The sequence below is a fragment of the Chiloscyllium plagiosum genome, unplaced genomic scaffold, assembly GCF_037043375.1.
Source record: "Chiloscyllium plagiosum isolate Xiang-an unplaced genomic scaffold, Cpla_swu_hap1 HiC_scaffold_6, whole genome shotgun sequence".
Classification (NCBI taxonomy): Eukaryota; Metazoa; Chordata; class Chondrichthyes; order Orectolobiformes; family Hemiscylliidae; genus Chiloscyllium; species Chiloscyllium plagiosum.
Window position 1 is genome coordinate 87,498,520 of NW_028270144.1, and position 19,495 is coordinate 87,518,014.

The window sequence follows — 19,495 nt, forward strand, 5'->3', positions numbered from 1 at the left end:
TATTTGACTCTTCATCCAAAGCACTCTGGTAATTGTTTCTATATTCTTTATAGGTTTGTTAGTCTCTGCAACCCAACTAAATGCTTACTTGCAAATGGTTTTGCTTCTTGCATTTGAAACACTGAGGGATGGACTTTCTCAGCCCTGAACGACATGGACAATGGCAAATCAGTGTTGAGAGAAAAGGTCTGATTTTCTGAATCTCACTGGTGAATGACAAGAGGCTTGTTTAAATACACAGCATTGAACATGGGCGTCTCATAGGTATCTTTCACTTGGGGCTCATGGCATGTATTCAAGGCTTTCTCATTAATTTCACATTGTCTGCAATCTGCTTTTACTGTTCTTCAGTCTCTACCCAAAATTGATAAAAGTGCAGTTACTCATAACTGCCCTGGCTCGCTAAACAAATCAGTTGTTATTTCATAATTCTGCTATTGGACTTGGTAAAGCGTTAATTTTGCTTAACATCAGTTTTCATTTCAACTGGAGTCAATAGAGAAAAAGGTGCAATGATTTTCTCTAAACCAGTGTTTCAATTGTGGCTTGATTTGTTGTTCTTCCTGCACTTTCTTTTAGGGGTATCTTGCATAGTTGTAAACCATTCTGTGTCTGTCCATCAGCAGCTATGCATTTTATCACCCACAGTCTCAGCTCAACCCCTGACACTATGTTTCATACGTACAACATGTTCAACACAAGGTATTTTCTCAAGTGCCTCTAAAGTGGTTTCCTGCAGAGGGAGAGAGAGAGTTCCTTCAAAACAGTAAAACACGATAATTATGATGCTGACATCACTGTAACCAGCCAATTCTTGTGTGTGTGTATGTGTATGTGTGCGTGTATGTATATGTGCGTGTGTTATGATGACAATGCCGAACCAAGAGGACATTTGTATCTGATTGAACTTCAATCCAAACATCACTTTTACATTCCATACTATGCACTGCAGCCAAGTCTAACTGCAATCATATTTGTGATAACTCAGCCACTCTGAAAATCCTATTGTTCATTTCTGACCTCTGCTTTGAGCTGAGCACTCAATTCAGCCATCGCCAATAAAGACACTGTTTCAACCTCTGATTGCATCAAACATAATTGTTGCTGTGATGCAGTTTTCTCCAGAAATGCAGGCAAAAGAAAATCTCCTCATGTAGCACTTGGTAGCTCTAGAAACCCCAGCACCACTTCATTTACTTTAAAGTGCTGCTGTTGAAGCAGTACCCTAATTTACAGCAGACATAAGATAGACTGTATTTTAATGGCTTTATCAGCAAGTTGATTGTAAGCCTAAAAATGTCACAGTAAGCTTCTTGAGAAAGTATTACAAGGTGGGGAGTCTTTCATTAGTGACATGGCTTAGGCTTGGTGTAGTTTTCCTAAGTATACATTATAATGGCAGTTTACTATAGCAGGCACATGCAGTGATATCATTATTCCAACAGGACAGGGCCTGCTGAGTGAAAGGTATGCATCATGACCACATCAAGACAGGGCAGGTTTATTAGAAGTAACCACTAATAATAAAAATTTCCCTTTCCAGTTTTGGCTTCAAATCAACATAAAATGGGCATCATTGTAAAAGTGGATGTGTTCTTTATTGAAAGGTTAAATCAATCAATTTAGGTCAGAGTTTTGTGATAGCGAAGTTAAAATGGTAATAAGGGAAAACGCATAACATCAGCATTTATTTTCAGCTTCACTGATTTGAGAATGGAGCAAAATTTAATTATTATAACTTGATTAAATTAGTACACTCCACATGTAAAACTTATATTTTCTACTTCTTCAACCAGTCCACATCTGCATTATGTTCGATGTGAGTTTCCTCCCATCTTTGCTCATCTAACTAGCATAACCCTCTATTCTCTTCTCTTCCATGCATAGTGCAGCTTCCCCTTAAATGAATATACATTGTTTTACATGTTATATCACCATGACATGATGTGTTATGATTTACCGACAATCTGCCATCAACGCACTGTGATAATTGTGTTGGCTTCTGTAACATAAGGACAAGATATGGGTCACATACTACTGAAGAATGCAATGAACCTTTATTAAAGGACATGGTATTTATGTATGAATATTATCATCATAGGCACTTGTGTATCTGGACTTGAGCGAAGCAATTCAGACGTACTGCAGCATACTCCCTTCAGTGTGTCATGCTGCAACCAATTAGAGCTCAGAAAGATGGAGAGTGTGAGCATCATGCCGTTAGGTCACATGCCATAATATCGTAATATCATCATGAACATGTGCCTTAAAGGTATGTAACATATCTGCTGCAGGACATTATGCAACACCGTTTGTCTCAAGTATTCCTCATGGTAACAACTTTCACATTCTCACTAATTTCGAGACAAAATCATTTCTTCTGATTTTCCTATTTGACTTTTTTGTGTTAATTTTATATCGACCTCCATATTTTTGTTCTTCCCTCTGAAATGGAACAGTCTCTGTGTCTTCTGAGAAAGGTTGACATTTTTAAAAACTTATTTTAGGTTACCCCTCAGTCTTCATCTTTTTAAGGAGATATAGCTTGTTCATCCTTTCAAGAGGCATGGCCTCATAGTTTTGGGTTGTTAATATCAGTATTGTCCCTGATTTGAACCCTTTCCATTGTCTCCAGATCCCTTTTAATAAATGATGCCCAGAACTCATGATGTAACCAAGATTTAATACAAGTTTAGCATAACTTACCTACTTATTTACTTTTTGATATACAGGATTATGAAATAAATACCTATAATTTTTCAATGTCAAATTCCTTGCTCCTTTTGGTGATTCCTGTATTTGTGTTCATGTTTGTGTTTGTATTTATATTTGTTCCTCTATCTTATTTAGTTCCTTATTTTCCAAGTAATATATGATCTCGTACTTTCCTTCTTAACACTCATGTTTGTTGAAATTAATTAACAAACACGCCCATTCTGCACATCTACTTGTAATTAGGCACAGTCAATATTGGTCAGTATTGACTATTCCCATTTATTTACGTCCAGAAATTTCACTTCTCAGCATCTAAAGAGTAACCATAAATTATGAATAGCAGTGGTGCAACCTCTGATCCATGTCCCCCAGCACACCCATTTCCCATCTTATACCATGCTGAAAAACTACTCTTTCCACCTACTCTTTGCTTTCTGTCTTGTTGCCAGCAAGGCATCCATTCAGCTGTTCACATACTCTGATCATCTTTTTAGTCTATTAAGTGGTACTTCACTGAAGTTTTTATTCAGAAATCTAGATATTAAATCTAATAAATTATCCTTGTTTACTCACCCGAATATCTCATCAAAGAATGAAATGAGGTTGATTAAGAAAGGCATTCCCTTTTGAAATCCATGTGGAATATTCAGAATTATGGTTTTGGCTTCTATATGGTATTTCTTTGTTTGTCTTCAATGGGAATTCGATTATCTTACCACTAATATCATTTATTGTATCCGTTGCTCCCGATGCGGTCTCCTCTACATTGGGGAGACTGGGCGCCTCCTAGCAGAGCGCTTTAGGGAACATCTCCGGGACACCCGCACCAATCAACCACACCGCCCCGTGGCCCAACATTTCAACTCCCCCTCCCACTCTGCTGAGGACATGGAGGTCCTGGGCCTCCTTCACTGCCGCTCCCTCACCACCAGACGCCTGGAGGAAGAATGGTGGTTAGCACTGCTGCCTCACAGCACCAGAGACCCGGGTTCAACTCCCGCCTCAGGCGACTCTCTGTGTGGAGTTTGCATATTCTCCCTGTGTCTGCGTGGGTTTCCTCCGGGTGCTCCGGTTTCCTCCCACAATCCAAAAATGTGCAGGTTAGGTGAATTGGCCATGCTAAATTGCCCGTAGTGTTAGGTGAAGGGCTAAACTTAGGAGTATGGGTCTGGGTGGTATACACTTCAGCGGGACGGTGTGGACTTGTTGGGCCGAAGGGTCTGTTTCCACACTGTAAGTAATCTAATCTAATCTAATCTAATCTAATCTAATCTAATCTAATCTAATCAATGCCTCATCTTCCGCCTCGGAACACTTCAACCCCAGGGCATCAATGTGGACTTCAACAGTTTCCTCATTTCCCCTTCCCCACCTCACCCAAGTTCCAAACTTCCAGCTCAGCACTGTCCCCATGACTTGTCCGGACTTGTCCTACCTGCCTATCTCCTTTACCACCTATCCACTCCACCCTCTCCTCCCTGACCTATCACCTTCATCCCCTCCCCCACTCACCTATAGTACTCTATGCTACTTTCTCCCCACCACCACCCTCCTCTTGCTTATCTCTCCATGCTTCAGGCTGACTGCCTTTATTCCTGATGAAGGGCTTTTGCCCGAAACATCGATTTCGCTGCTCCTTGGATGCTGCCTGAACTGCTGTGCTCTTCCAGGACCACTAATCCAGATACCAGTACCAGAATGACAGTTCTACAAATCCCTGACCTATCTCTCATACAAAATTAAAAAAACGTTTGTTCTTTACCAGTCCTCTGGCATTACACATTTTACTAACAATAATTAAATATGTCGAATAGTAACTCTGCTATCTCTTTCTTTGATTCTTCTAAATTGCTCTAAGCAATCTATTCACAGCAGAAGTTATCATCTTTAAATTAAATTATTTATTACATCTTCCATTCATAACAGAGGCTTATCCTCTTTGAATTAGATTATTTGTAATTCCTCTTTTTATTTTAAATTCAGTTATATCATTTCTAATCTCATCTTCTGATGTTATGTCCAAACTTGGATCTTTATATTTGCATGAAGTATTTTCCACCTCCATGTGATAGTCATGTATAAAGAGGTAAACAATGTTTTATTTCCCTTAAAGACATCCATAAAAATTGTACTTTCTACACATTTAGAGAATTTTTAAAATATATTTGACTAAAGTAGAATTTTATTCGTTTTTAATTCATTTGTGGGTATTTAGAAGTAATCTACTTATTATTGGGCAGATACATTGCCATTTATAATTTATAAAGTCTTCCAGAATGCCAAAGAATTCTATTTGGAATTTTCAAGAACAGGAGAAGTTTGTGATATTTCCATTAAGCCCATTTTCGTCCTACTCCCACTGATAAACAAAAAGGCTGAAAATAATCTATCACAGTGTTTCATAAATACTTAATGTACTTGTGTCGAACAACTCCCTCCACTAGTTTTAGCCAATTAGATCAGATTGAGTAATGCTTCAATCAAAATAGTATGGTGAACATCTTTATAAGAATATCACTTTCGAAATAACAGCAGGAATTCCCTTCACCCTGCTCCACCATTCAATAAGGTCACAGAGAATCTTCTACTTCAGTACTTGCCTGGACTATCTCACTATCCTTTGTTTCCCTTATTGTCCAAAAAAAAACCTGTCAATTACATTGATTACCAATATACTTCACTGCACAAGCTGCTCAAAAACTATCAATTTTACCAATCACAAACTTGCCTTAATAATTGCAATCTTCATTCCCTTGGTTTTGTCCCTGCTGTTCTTGAACTCAGTGTCCACTCCCTCCCCAGCAACACCCCCCCCCCCCCCCCCCCACCCACCCAAAAGATTTATTGATCATTGGGAAGCACTTGACCCATTTCAAAAGGAAAAATCACAACCATCAGTAGTTTTCAGGATGAAGTGAATCATTGCAATATGCAGTTTTTTTTAGTTGTTTATGGGATGTCAGCATCTCAAGCAAGAACAGCATTTAATGCTGATCCTTAATTGCCCTTTAGAAGGTGAGCTGCCTTTTTGAACCATTTCAGTCCATGTGGTATATACACCCACACAGTGCTAATAAGGAGAGGGTTCAAGGACTGTACTCAGCAATAATGGATAAAATTGAGAGGAATGACATTTCTGCAGTCAGATTACAATGTACCACATTGAGGCTTATGTCCTCTGGCTTTCCTTTGGAGAATATTTATTTTTTGGGTAAGCTCTGCACAAATTAGGGGAGGATACATCCAATGCCACACTTTCATTTCCAGTTTGTTGACTAGGATTTCCACTGAGCTATTGAAACAGGGTAAGAAGCGCTGTGTAAATTAGGTGAAAAAACAGATTTATGCCTCTCCTGTTTCATTTGTCCTTTTGTTTCATTGCTGTAGCACAGTTGCTCCCAGTGGAATAGACTTTCAGAAGCACTTAAAATCAGAAAGCAAGCACACAAGTATTGAAGGGAGATGACCTTTATTTTTCAAAGATCGCTGGAGAAATGATTGATGTTGAAGGCCTAATCTCTGTTACTAATGGACAGCAGCCAAAAGGTCCTCCCTTTATCCCCAGACACTCACCGCAATTATTTTGATTAATGCTGCAGGAGACTGGTTATTCAGAGGAAGTCTCTGCCTAACTTCTAGCACTGCACCCTGTCTGATGTGCATTTGTCTCAGAGGATAAGTCACATTTCCATTGTATTTGCATGTACTCCATCTGACTTAGTTTGGTCCATAGCCAATTGTCTCATATTACCTGCGCATTTCAAATCTTAAGTCTGTTGGACTAAATGTGCATTTGTATAGTGCCCTTCCTAAACCCAGGACTTTCCAAACTGCTTCACAGCCAGTAAGATACTCTTGAAGTATAGCCTCTGCTGTAATGCAGCAAAGTGATTCAGCCAATTTGCCCAGAGGGAGATTCCATCAACAGCAATGACCAAACTGGCCAAATGCAGCAGGGCTTGGACAGCATCCAAGCCTGAGCTGGCAAGTGGCAAGTAACATTCATGCTACATAAGTTCCAGGAAATAACTATCTTCGGCAAGTGAGAATCGAACCATCACTTCTTCATTTTCAATGCATTACAATTGTAGAACCCCCATTATAAATATACTTGGAAGTTACCATTGACCAGAAACTGAACCCAACCTGCTTTATAAATAGTATGGCTCCAAGTGCAGGTCAGAGACTAGGAATTCTGTGGCAAGTAATTCACCTCCTGACTTCCCAGAGTTAGTCAACCAACTATAGGTCACAAGTCAGGAGTATGATAGAAACCTCTACTTTTGCCTTGATGAGTGCAGCTCCAACAACACTCAAGAAGCTTAACACAATCCAGGACAAAGCAGCAAAAGCTCCAAAAAATTTAGGACTTAATTCTTCCAGTGTCGTTGTTTTGTCTGGACAACTTTTAAGGGAAAGATTGAGGTGTCTTGAATTGGAGCAAAGTTAAAAATCACACAACAGCAGGTTATAGTCCAAACAGGTTTATTTGAAAGTACAAGCTTTTGGAGCACTGCTCCTTTGTCAGGTAGCTGGTGGAGCAGGATCATAGGGAACAGAATTTATAATAAAAGATCAAAGTGTCCTATAGCTGATGCAATGTATTGAACAAACCTACATTGCTGTTAAGTCTTTAATCATTTAGAATGGGGATGCAGGTTTCGATTGATTATTATGTAAATCCCAGAACTTCTTTTAAGCCACAGTCCCGAGATAACCTAAGGTTTTATCAGTGTAAAGCAAAAGGTGACATTCTCAGTTTAGGCAATGCATTGAAGGTGTGAGATTAGAGTCTGCCTGTATCCCAACCTTGAGTCAGACTGGTTCTATTCCCAAAGTAGGAATTTATAAAATGTCACATGGACTGACTGCATTTGGGCATACTGTTATGGTGTTATTGTTCATTCAAACATAGATGGAGCTATATCTATCTGATGGTTGAACTTCTTACTTATACATTTCACTACAACTCATTCAGCTTTGCTTCAAGTTTCTCCTGACTGTGAACACTGAACTTTCTGAATTAATGGGATAGTATTATCCTCAAGATGCAAACTTGTATCAGATTTAAAATCGCTGGTCACGTCAAATCCATCGGGGAACAGGGGTTGAGATTTGATTGCATCACATATAGTCTGTTCTGCTACAATGGGTGTGGTTTGAATCTCATGAATTTTGACTTCACCAAGATCTGGTAGCAGTCCACTACTTAACCGTTGGTATTTACCCGGTAGAAGGTTTTGGGAAGTTGAGTATTGGCATTTATGTATGGAATGGATGATCCATTATATATCAAGAGTTGGTTTCTTATAGGCTATACCATGGAACACCACTTGCTGAAGCATATGCTTTATAGGTTGAGTCATGGTAATTTGTTGGCACTCACTCACATGTGAATTTCAGCTTTTAGTCTGTGTAGTCTTGCCTTTTTAAGATGTATAATATTCATCATTGTAAAAGCTTCCATTCATCTTGAAACATTGGCTTGGCTTGTGGGATTAACAATGTGAAAATGTTGACCACCCTCTGAAATTTGTCTTTTGTTGATTAACTCTGAATTGATGTATTTGCATTTATGCACCTTCTTAACACTTGCCTTGTTACCAGTGCTGTGGGATGACATGCAAATGTATGGAGTAGAAGAAGCCCACTTGGCACATCAAGCTTGCTCCACCATGTAATTAAATCATGGCTGATCTGTTGGTGTTTCAATTTTCACATTCCCACCTACCCCCAATCCCCTGCCTAACAAGAATTTATCGATCTTTGTCTTAAAAATATTTAAAGACCCTGCCTGCACTGCCTTCTAAGGCAGAGAAATCCAAGGTCACACATGATCCTCTGAGAAAAAGGAATTCTGCTCATCTTTGTATCATCTTGTTGATCATCTGCATTTTGTTCTGGAATCTGGATTTGCCTTTGAAACAGGGTTACATGGTATCAGACTTATTCTAACCATGACAAAAAGCTGAACAGCTTTGGGTCAGTGTAACAACTTGCATCTGTTACAGATTTTAATGGTGGCGTAGCTGACTACAGCATTAGTGTTGGCTAGACTATGTCATTATTGCTGACCTGCCACAATGGCCTCATTCTTCTGTCCATCTTCAACTGAAGTCAAAGAGTGTGACGCTGGAAAAGCACAGCCAGTCAGGCAGCACCCGAGGAGCAGGAGAGTCAACGTTTTGGGCATAAGCCCTTCATCAAGAATAAGGCTTGTGGCCCAAAGGGGCTGAGACATAAATGGGAGGTGATCAGGCTGGAGGGAAGATAGCTGGAAATGCGATAGGTAGATGAAGGTGGGGACGAAGGTGATAGGTCGGAAAGGGTGGTGGAGTGGATAGATGGGAAGGAAGATGGGCGGGTAGGTCAGTTCAAGAGGGCAGTGCCGAGTTGGGAGGTTGGATCTGGGATAAGGTGGGGGAGGGGAAATGAGAAAACTACTGAAATCCACATTGATCCTGGTTGGAGGGTCCCAGAAGGGAAGATGAGGCATTCTTCCTCCAGGCATTGAGTGGTTAGGGTTTGGCGGTGGAGGAGGCGTAGGGCTTGCATGTCTTTGGCGGAGTGGGAGGGAAGTTAAAGTGTCAATGATATGACTCTTTTTCTTGCTGAAAGATCCTGCCTAGGGTTTTAATGAAAATAGACACAATGATCCTTATTGACAGTTCCTCTTTGGAAAAGTCACTCCTGCCCTTTGCCATGGCAGCTTCTGGCAAACTGGTCAACAGCCTTTTGGGGTTGCTGTCCGTGTAACATGAGTTGGAGTCTGTTAATCCTGAAATTAATTCTTGCCTTGTGCTCAATTTTCAATATCTTCATTGGATTTTTTTAACAAATCAAATATAACTTTATATGCTGGGAGTATACATTCAAATTCGTTTAGTATCATGACTTAATTAAAACAGTATCATGAGCAAACTGGCTTTAAGTGAATATTTCAAATTTCTGCCACAGTGATACTCAGGTTTATATGATTGTAGAGTATAAGGTTGAATAAACAGTGAGATTCCAAAGCAATAGAGAAATATAGGAAATAGGAACATAGGTAGGCCATTCCACTCCTGAAGCCTGCACCACTATTCACTAAACCTAAGAACAATGTCTAACTCCTTCTTGAAAACACTCAATGTTTTGGCCTCAATCATTTTCACAGGCTCACCATTCTCTGACAAAGTTTCTCCTCACCTCAGTCCTAAATGGCCTATCCCATATCCTTCAATTCTGACTATGATTCTGGACTCCCCATCCATTGAAAACCTCTCTGCATTTACCCTTTCTACTCCTGTTCAAATTCTGTAGGTTTCTATGAGATCTTTCCCTCATTGTCTGAACTCCAGTGAATATAGTCCTTATTAACCTAATCTTTCTTCATATGTTGGTCCTGCCATCCCAGGACATCCCTGCTTCTGTACTCAAATTCTCACTCCATAAAGGCCAACATACCATGTACCTTCTTCATCACATGCTGCACCTGCATGCTTATTTTCAGCCTCTTGCTGTGCAAGGGCACCCAGGTCTCATCATACTTCCCACTTTCCTAATCTATTGTCATTCAGATAAATCATCTGGCCTTCCTGTAGTTGGTTGCCTTAGTGAATAATCTCACATTTATTCGCATTATACATAAACTGCCATGCATTTGCCCACTCACGCAACTTGTCCAAATCACACTGAAGCATTTCTCACAGCTCACCCTCTCAACAGCTTTGTGACTCCTACAAATTTGGAGATATTACATTCAGTTAACATAGATTGTGAATAGTTGGTATCCAAGCACTAAGCTCTATTCTCTAAAGGTTAACATGTTAATTCAGTTGACAATTCGGAAGGCAAATGCAATGTTAGCATTCATTTGAAGAGGGCTCGAATACAAGACCAGGGATACACTCCTAAGGCAGTATCATAGAATCGCCACAATGTGAAAGCAGGCCATTTGGCCCATTGGGTTCACACCGGTCCTCCAAAGAGCATTCCACCCAGACCCACCCTCTTACCCTATCCCTGTAACTCTGCATTTCCTATGGCTAATCAGCTAGCCTGCACATCCCTGGACATTATCAGCAATTTAGCATGGCAAGTGTGAAGGGGTCAATTACGAGGGGACACAGGTTCAAGGTGTGAGGAGGGAAGTTTAAAAGAGGTGTGCAAGGCACGTTTTTCACACAGAAGTTGGTGAGTGCCAGGAATGCATTGCCAGAGGAGGTGCTGGAAGCAGACACAAAAGCATTGAAGATGCACCTGGCCAAATACATGAATAGGAAGGGAGAAGAGGTACAGAGGAACCTCGATTATCTGAACGAGATGGGCGGGCACTATTTCATTCAGATAATTGATTATTCAGTTAATTGATTTCCTCTGGGGCTCGGAGTTTTCTGTGAAGTCTTCTCCCCATTCAACAGACTAGGCAAAAGCACACTGCGTGCAAGACCCTGGACAGAATGGACATGGTAAATAAGTTTCTACTGACAGGACAGACTAGGAACAGAGAACACAGCCTCAGAGTGAAGGGATGACCCTTTAGAACTGAGATGAGAAGGAATTTCTTCAGCCAGAGGGTAGTGACTCTGTGGAACTGTCGCTGTAGGATCTGGATACCAAGTCATTCATTGTATTTAAGACAGGTTCTTGATTGGCAAGGGAATCAAATGTTGTGGGGAGAAGGCAGGAGACTGGGATTGAGGAACACATCAGCCATGACCATATGGTCCTGTGGTATACCAATAGTCACTGGCTGCCACTCACAAATAGACCCATTTATTCCTACTCTTTGTTCCCTGTCAGCCTGTCAGTTCTCTATCTATGTCAGTGCACTATTCCAATTCCTACTTGGTTTAATTTTACATACATGATTTAATTTTTTACACAGGATCTTATTGAAAGCCTTGTGAAAGTCCAAGTTATCTACATCCACTGGCTCCCCCATATGACTCTACTAACCACATCCTGGAAAAACTCTAGGAGATTTGTCAAACATAACTTCCCTTTCACAAATCCATGCCAACTCAATCCAACCCTGTCACTATTTTGCAAGTGCCGTGTTATTAAATATTTTATAATGGACTCGAGCATTTTCCTTACTAATCATATCAGGCTAACTGGTCTATAATTCCCTGTTTTCTCTTGACTTCCTTTTAATATAATAGTGGGATTGTATTAGCTACCCTCCAATCCATAGAAATGAGTGAGTCAGTGAGTAAATAAATAGCTGGATGCTGCCAATGTCATCAAGGGCAACACTATTAAAAGTGGTAATAAAATGCTACTGTTGAACAAATAAACAATCTGGATATTGATAGAGAGTTGTTGAGTTAACTATATGGTTCAGCAATCCATTTTTTTGAACATTTCCTGGTGCATGTGGATCTGCTTAAGGCATTCAGTATTTTGTAGCTGCCATTAAGCAAGCCATCCTGCTGATTAACAATCTTAAGAGATCCATAATCCATCAGAATGGATGTAATATACAGGAGCTGGCCACTTTTCAAGACAGGGCATCTGATCTTCCTGATAGATAAAAGAGTGTCCAGGTACCAGATTCACGTACAACTCCAATGGCAGCTCCAGCTCATGGACAAACTGCCTTGAGTTGAGGATCACCTCAGTCCTTTGAAGTTTGGTACAACAGGAACAGATTATCGCCTCTCATGATACAGTCCCTTATTTTGCAACTTTAAGCAAGGCATGGTCAGGGCACCAGGTGAGGTTGATTCTTCTGCTCCTCTTGAAATTGAGTCCTGATAATTGTTTGGGTAGTCACTGGGGAACTCATGATGTGACAGTCCTCATTATGCTGCATCCATGCTTTCCTTTGCCTCCATTTTCTGTTGACGGTCACTTCCAATAAACCTCTGTGCCCATACATTTTGGTATGGCAGAGTCATCGAGCTCAATAGCAGTAGGTGTACCATTCCTAATGGCACTGTGGGGTGTACTTACAAAACATGGACAGCAGTGGTTCAAGAAGGCTACTCACTACCACTTTCTGAGCAATTAATGGGTCAGCCCAGACAGCAATGCCCACATCCCACAAATGAATAAAAAACTTAGCTGCAGTTTTCATGCATTAACTGTAAAGCACCCTTATTAATTGTTTAATCAAGTGCTTTCTTTTTCATGCAAGTCTCTTAAAGATACTGCCTTTGTGGTTATCCTTCATTGGTATCTCAGTGGTTAGCACTGCGGCCTCACAGTACCAGTGGCCAGGTTCGATTCCAGCCTCAGGCAACCATCAGTGTGGAGTTTGCACATTCTCCCCATGTCTGCGTGGGTTTCCTCCCACAGTCCAAAGATGTGCTGGTTCGGTGTTTGCAGATGTTCACAGGTAAAGGGACAGCTGGAAAATGGGAAGCCTTCAGAAATGAGATAATGAGAATCCAGAGAAAGTATATTTCTGTTAGGGTGAAAGGAAAGGCTGGTAGGTATAGGGAATGCTGGATGACTAAATAAATTGAGGGTTTGGCTAAGAAAAAGAAGAAAGTATATTTCAGGTAAAGAGCAGAGATCGAGTGAATCCTTAGAAGAGTATAAAGGCAGTAGGAGTATACTAAAGAGGGAAATCAGGAGGGCAAAAAGGGGACATGAGATAGATTTGGCAAATAGAGTTAAGGAGAATCCAAAGAGTTTTTTTTTACAAATTCATTAAGACAAAAGGGTAACTAGGGAGAGAATAGGGCCCCTCAAAGATCAGCAAGGCGGCCTTTGTGTGGACCCGTAGAAAATGGGGGAGATACGAAACGAGTATTTTGCATCAGTATTTGCTGTGGAAAAGAACAAAGAACAAAGAAAATTTACAGCCCAGGAACAGGCCCTTCGGCCCTCCAAGCCTGAGCCGATCCAAATGTACTGTCTAAACATATCAGTCAATTCCTAAGCGTCTGTATCCCTCTGCTCCCCACCTACTCATACATCTGTCCAGGCACACCTTAAATGAATCTACCGTGCCTGCCTCTACCACCTCTGCTGGCAATGCGTTCCAAATGCCCACCACCCTCTGTGTGAAGTACTTGCCGCATGTATCCCCCTTAAACTTTCCACCTCTCACCTTGAAAGCATGACCTCTCGTTAATGAATCCTTCACCCTGGGAAAAAGCTTATCGCTATCCACCCTGTCTATAACCTTCATGATTTTGTAAACCTCAGTTAGGTCCCCCCCAATCTCCTTTTTTCTAGGGAAAATAAATCTAACGTATTCAACCTCTCTTCATAGCTAGCACCTTCCATACCAGGCAACATCCTCGTAAACCTTCTCTGCACCCTCTCCAAAGCATCCACATCCTTTTGGTAATGTGGCGGCCAGAACTGTACACAGTATTCTAAATGCAGCCGAACCAATGCCTTGTACAATTTTAACATGACTTGCCAGCTCTTATAGTCAATACCCCATCCAATGAAGGCAAGCATACCATATGCCTTCTTGACCACTCTATCCACCTGTGCAGCAACCTTCAGGGTACAATGGACTTGCTCTCCCAGATCTCTCTGCCCATTAACTGTTCCCAAGGCTCTTGTACAATTGTACAATTCGCTCAGAATTAGTCTTGCCTAAATACACCACCTCACATTTGTCTGGATTGAAAGTCATCTGCTACTTTTCCGCCCAACTCTCCAGTCTATCTATATCCTCCTGTATTCTCTGACAGTCCCTTGTGCTTTCTGATACTTCACCAATCTTTGTGTCATCTGCAAACTTGCTGATCATACCATCAGTGCCCTCTTCCAGATCATTTATGTATATTACAAGCAACAGTGGCCCCAACACTGACCCCTGTTGAACACCACTGGTCACCTTTCTCCATTTCGAGAAATTCCCTTCAACTACTACTCTCTGTCTCCTGTTGCTCAACCAGTTCTTTATCCACCCAGCTAGAACATCCTGCACACCATGTGACTTCACTTTCTCCATTAGTCTACCATGGGGAACCTTATCAAACGCCTTACTAAAGGATATGTAAGATAGAGACTGTAGGGAAATAGATGGTGACACCTTGACAAATGGCCATATGACAGAGGAGGAAGTGCTGGATGTCTTGAAATGCCTAAAGGTGGATAAATCCCCAGGACCTGATCAGGTGTACCTTAGAACTCTGTGGGAAGCTAGAGAAGTGATTGCTGGGCCTCTTGCTAAGATATTTGTATCATCGATAGTCACAGGTGAGGTGCCAGAAGCCTGGAGGTTGGCTACCATGGTGCCACTGTTTAAGAAGGGTGGTAAGGACAAGCCAGGGAACTATAGACCAATGAGCCTGACATTGGTGGTGGGCATGTTGTTGGAGGGAATCCTGAGGGACAGGATGCACATGTATTTGGAAAGGCAAGGACTGATTAGGGATAGTCAACATGGCTTTGTGCATGGGAAATCATGTCTCTCAAACTTGATTGAGTTTTTTGAAGAAGTAACAAAGAGGATTGATGAGGGCAGAGCAGTAGATGTGATCTATATGGACTTCAGTCAGGTGTTTGACAAGGTTCCCCATGGGAGACTGGTTAGCAAGGTTAGATCTCATGGAATACAGAGGGAACTAGCCATTTGGATACAGAACTGGCTCAAAGGTAGAAGACAGAGGTTGGTGGTGGAGTGTTGTTTTTCGGACTGGAGGTCTGTGACCAGTGGAGTGCCACAAGGATTGGTGCTGGGTCCTCTACTTTTTGTCATTTACATAATTGATTTGGATGCGAGTATAAGAGGTATAGTTAGCACGTTTGCAGATGACACCAAAATTGTAGGTGTAGTGGACAGTGAAGAAGGTTACTTCAGATTACAACAGGATCTTGATCAGATGGGCCAATGGGCTAAGAAGTGGCAGATGGAGTTTAATTCAGATAAATGCAAGGTGCTGCATTTTGGGAAAGCAAACCTTAGCAGGATTTATACAGCTAATGGTAAGGTCCTAGGGAGTGTTGCTGAACAAAGAGACCTTGGAGTACAGGTTCATAGTTCCTTAAAAGTGGAGTCGCAGGTCGATGGGATAGTGAAGAAGGCGTTTGGTATGCTTTCCTTTATTGGTCAGAGTATTGGAGTACAGGAGTTGGGAGGTCATGTTGCGGCTGTACAGGACATTGGTTAGGCCACTGTTGGAATATTGCATGCAATTCTGGTCTCCTTCCTATCGGAAAGATGTTGTGAAACTTGAAAGGGTTCAGAAAAGATTTACAAGGATGTTGCCAGGGTTGAAGGATTTGAGCTACAGGGAGATGCTGAACAGGCTGGGACTGTTTTCTCTGGAGCGTCAGAGGCTGAGGTGTGAACTTATAGAGGTTTACAAAATTATGAGGGGCACGGATAGGGTAAATAGGCAAAGTCTTTCCCCTAGGGTTGGGGGAGTCCAGAACTAGAGGGCATAGGTTTAGGGTGAGAGGGGAAAGATATAAAAGGGACCTAAGGGGCAACTGTTTCACGCAGAGTGTGGTACGTGTATGGAATGAGCTGCCAGAGCAAGTGGTAGAGGCTGGTACAATTGCAGCATTTAAAAGGCATTTGGATGGGTATATGAATCGGAAGGGTTTGGTGGGATATGGCCAGGTGCTGGCAGGTGGGACTAGATTGTGTTGGAATTTCTGGTCCGCATGGACGGGTTGGACCGAAGGATCTGTTTCCATGTTGTACATCTCTATGACTCTATGACTCTATGAGGTGGATTGGCAAATGCAAAATCATCGAGGGATGTGCAGGCTAGGTGGATTAACCATGGGAAATGCAGGGATAGGGTGGGGCGTGAGGGGAGGTGTTGAATCTGAGTGGGATGCTCTTCAGCGGGTTGGTATGGGATTGATGGGCCAAATGGCTTGCTTCTACACAGTGGGGATTCTATCGTTGATACCTTTCTCATCATCTTTCTGGTTCTTTTACCAATTATCTTAAAGATCTTGTTAATTTTTATAGGAACTCCAGAAGTAAAAGCGATTCCTGCAAATCAAAAAAAAAGAAAGAAATATTTATTATTAAAAGCACTTTTAAACAATCACCAAAAACTGAAGACATGTTACAGCCAGATAAGAACATTTGAGAGATTGTATTGTATTATTGGAACAGATGTAACCCTGCCTTTACGACATTAAACAAGAATTATAGACCAAACAGTTGACAACAGTCATGAAATGCTCAAGAGAGTTGTAAGCTGGAATTTTACCAGGCATTTGCCAAAGGCAAGGAAAGTGGCAAAAGTGGTCTTTGGGCTTTTGGCCATCCTGGCAGCAGTTGGAAAGAAGCCTGCCCGGATTGTAAATGTGCCAGGTAAGATGCCAGTTGAAGAGCTATGTCCCGCCTTCACTGGCAAATTAGTTACGTTGTGAAACTGCTGCTGGAGTGGGTTCTGAATGTCAGCCTTCCTTTTGTGATGCAGAGTGTCCAACAGGGTTGCATTCTGGTGACAATCACCAGCCAGTAACAACAGAGTGCCTTTTCCTCATGACCCCCACCTCACACACCACCTAACCGGGGGGGGGAAGGGCTGCCTGCCTAACTTGGACATTCCCCAGCTCAACTTGCATCTCTTCAAGGCCATCCAGCCATTGCAGTTCCTTCTTGTTACAACTGCAGCCTCCGTTCTGCCCATCATCAGTGGTTGCACTGCTGAGCCACTGACCCTCTGATTGGATCAACAGCCCTTGGAGGTGGACCCCTGTCCTTAATATGGATGGCAACCCCAGCAACATCCAAATGAGGGACGTTCACTGGAAATATTCCTCAAGTCCCACCATCAATCACAGTAAGATCAACTCGCCCCTTTTCATTCCCATCAGCAAGACTTCAGACAATGTGGGGAAAATTCAGCCTAATATTTATTTCAAAAAGCATTCAAGGCAAAAGTAGCTTTAGAAACAAAGATCAAGGTGGGAAGGGTGATATTGGATTTGAGCAGGGATGACAAAGTTTTGGGTATAAGATGTCCGTCACCATCTCCATCTCTTTCCCCAATTTGTCCAGTATAGCTCTCTTGCTGTTGTGTTATCATGCTTCTCAGTCATGACCTGCTTTGTCTCCCATGATCTGCCAATAGGTAGAAGAGACCTGCATTTGGAAAATGGATGTTACTCTGCCCAGAGTGGGTGGAGCTCGTGGCAGTTTGAGATCAAAAACACAGGCTCTATTTGTGTGTGACACAAGGTCCTTCAAGGGGTAATTGTATCAATCATGAACTTGCAGAGTGTAGGTTTACATCAGTTAGAATCATCCATGGTGCAGATGAAAGACATGTCGTGTATAGGGATTTGGGGGGAAAATGCTGAGAACAAGCAATATCAGCCATGCCATTGTGAACCACAGAGAGACATCTCTATGGTACAGAATGGTCACAGCCAACCTTGAAAGAGGCACCTGGGGCCCCAGTGTGCACGGCAAAGCCTCCCAAGTTCTCAGGGACCTGGAACTGATTCTCTCTCTATGTGAATTGTAAGCTTCAAGCAAGTCTCTCGAATGTGCAAAGATGCCTTTCATGGGTGACCTGGGGCTGGAGGGGAAGGACTCGATGCTCATACTATCTCTTTTCCACATGAATAGTACAGCACTCTTTGAACTAAGGTCCAATGGCAAAGTTGAATCCTTCTTTGGTCCTCATTGTTAGACTACAACGTGTCTCACTCTGTGGAGGTGTATATTAATCTGTCGTTGGTAAGGGATGTGACTGTTGACTGCTCTCATTGCTAATAACCTGTTCTGTTCTTCTTGCTCTGACACAGGTTCTTGCTGGTTTGGCTGATGGACCCAGCCACAGCAGGGGTTATGGGTACTGTGGCTGCTATGCAGTGAAGGTGCAGGGAGATAGAGGAGGTACAGATGTGCCAACAAATCCTGAGCCAGCAGCTACAGGCAGCAATTGAACAGCAAAAGTGAGGACTGGAGGTTAGAGTTGAGAGTGTGGTGTTGGAAAAGCACAGCAGGTCAGGCAGCATCCGAGGAGCAGGAAAATCGAAAAGCCTTTCATCAGGAAGGGCTTTATCAGCAGTTGAACAGCATCCACCACATGAGAGGTCACAGCTCAAAGGCCCCTCAGGATGTACTGGAGACATGAGGAGGGCCAGAGTTTGTTGTCCACGACACCATTTCCTCCAGATGAACAAGATGTAGCATCTTCCCAGGTTGAGGATGTCCCAGGGCACTATGACTGAACTTTCCCAGCTGCTGGATAGGGACTTGATACCTGAGTAGCCATCCTATCACAGTGGTTGTCAAGGCGACACCTGCAATGGACTTCTATCTGAAGGAGCCATGGTAAGTGGGAGTGGCGGGGTTGCGGGGCTTATTAGGATCTTTTGATTGTCCAGCTACAAATACATCACGCTGTGACCAATGGTCATTGTGCTCAATCATACTTTTCCCCTTCCCCATGACAAGGTCAGTGCTGTAGGCCAGGCATTCGGCCTCAGGAACATCCCCGCCCCTATACAGAGCACCATCAACTGTACACATATTGTGCTGGGAGGGCTATATCAGAATGCAGGTGAGATCATCAATGGGAAAGGCTTTCATCCTGTCAGTGTGTAAGTGATCTGTGATCACCACTATCACTTCCTAAAGGTCTGTGCCCTGGGGGCTGCCATGGTTGCTACATCCTGAAGAACTCACATGTTCCTGCTACATTCAAGAGTTCAAAGCCATGCAAGGCTGGTTACTTGGGGACTAGGGTTACTCTCTACGACTATGATCAACTCCATTACACAACCCCTGACTAAGGTGGAGCATAGATAAATGCAACTCATTCATCGACTGAGTCCATCCTGGAACAGAGAGCAGTCCTCTGGAAGATGGTGTTTCACCACTTGGACCAGTCTCAATGAGGCC

General features: G+C 42.3%; 1 protein-coding gene across 6 annotated transcripts in view; it reads left to right on the plus strand.

Annotated features, from left to right (window-relative positions):
* The window catches only part of sgcg (sarcoglycan, gamma), a 679,656-nt gene that overhangs the window by 536,441 nt on the left and 123,720 nt on the right, over positions 1–19,495 (plus strand). The gene's annotated exons all lie outside the window — the stretch shown is intronic.